The following is a 1,943-nucleotide window of genomic DNA, read 5'->3' on the forward strand; positions in this document are numbered from 1 at the left end:
CTAGTGCCCCCTTATTCAGTGCTAGGCAAGAACTGAAACTGTGCCCATCTCCATCAAGCAGAACGGGGGCCATGTAGCGTGCTGGTGAGCTCTACACTCACCCACCTGCATCCCTGTGACCACCAAGAGGGAAAGCGGGCACGGGGCTCTGGACAGTGCACCTAGAAGCTGGATCTCCCTTCCTGAAGAGCTGTAGCATGGGCATGCTGGGACAAAAGGCAGCTCAAGGGGCTAGAGAATGTGGGCATTGATCCCGCTATCACTCATATACTTAGTGACCACTCTACCCTCTGAGCTAATTCCCCTGCTAGTTTGAGGTCTTTTGGGGCCCTGAGCAAACAGAAAATTGGAGGCCCCCCACACCAGGCGAGGGCAGGTTCCCTCTGCGAATGCTAGAGGGCTGTGGCTGGGCCCACCCAGCCTCCCTGGCACATCTCGGGCAAGCCAGAGAGCATAAACACTGCTGAAATGAAGGCGGCCTGTCTCATGTTTCCTTTTTTTTTTCTGAGCAAAAAGCTCTCTTGTGCCTGTCCTTGTGCTTGTTTGCTGAGCTGCACCACACCTTCAGGCAGCAAAACCACCCTCCTAGGAGGCACAAACCCATGTGCCAGCCCCTTTTTCAGCTGCACATGCAGCATGCTGGAACAAACGGCAACTCAAACTGTGGGAGCATGCAGGCATCGATCCTCCTACCTCTCACATGAGAGATGAGCTAACTCTGCTGCTAGTTTAAGGTCTTTTGGAGCCACCAGGAAGGAAAGTGGGCTTGGGGATGTGGACAGAGCACCTTGAAGTGGTCTCACCCTTCAGCAGCCACTGGGAAAGTGTCATAGTCATGGGCCAGTGGTCCAATGGTTAACATGTCTGACAATAGATAAGAAGAATATAGGTTCAACTCCTGCCTGTCTTGTACGGGAAGCTCCTCCTCGGAGCAAAGAGCTCTGTTGTGCCTGCCTCTTGCCCCTGTTTGCTGAGCGGCACCACACCCCTCATACAGCAAAACAACCCTCCTGGGTGGCACAAATGAACATGCCAAGCCACCATTTCAGCTGCAGCGTGGGCATGCAGGGACAAAAGGCACCCCAAGTGGCTGGAGAATGCAGGCATCAATCCTGCTACTTCACATAAGCTAAGCAAGTGCTGGACCACCTGAGCTAATTACCCAGCTCCTTCAAAGCTTTGTGGGGTCCTGGGGAAATAGAAGGCCCCCCACCAAGTGAGGGAAGCTTTCCTCCTTGAAAGCCAGGGGGCTGCAGCTGGGCACATCTGGCCTCCTTAGCACATCTGGGGCAAACCAGAGAGCTTGAGCACCACTGAGTCAAAGGTGGCCCTAACCCCAGGCTGGCCCCTCTGCCCAACTGGTTGTCATGTAACCCAAGCTGCAGTCCCCCACCACCATTGGATTGGCTGAGGCCAGGGTCAGCTTTGGCCTTGTTGGCTTAAGATTAATTGAATCCTTGGGCTAACAGAAAATTGGAGGCCCTGCCACACCAGGCAAGGGCAGAGTCCCTCTGTGCCTACCGGGAGTCTGTGGCTGGGCTGACCAGACCTCCTTGGCATGTCCAGGGTGAGGCAGGGGGCACGAGCACCACTGAGGGTCATGCAGCCGGTGCTGTGGTCCCCCAGGTTGGGACCAGGTTTGGCTAGGGGAACACACACACACCAGGGTATGGGCAGAGCCAAAGGTACCCTCCAACTAGGCATGACTTCCTTTTCTGCCTCAGGGCCAGCACCTTCGGCATCTTTGTCGCTTCCCAAAGCCTCATCCCCCCCTCCAGACGACCCTAGCCCCACCCTGTCCAACAGCGCTGGGGGACGACAGTGGACGCTGCATGTCTCTCAGTGGCGTTCATGCCCCCAGGTGCACCCTGCATGTGCCAAGGAAGCTGGGTGAGCTCAGGCGCAGCTCAGGGAACCTGCCCTGACCTGGGGGGGGGGGGGGG

This window comes from Gavialis gangeticus, unplaced genomic scaffold (assembly GCF_001723915.1).
Source record: "Gavialis gangeticus isolate Ggan-Ray unplaced genomic scaffold, GavGan_comp1, whole genome shotgun sequence".
Classification (NCBI taxonomy): Eukaryota; Metazoa; Chordata; order Crocodylia; family Gavialidae; genus Gavialis; species Gavialis gangeticus.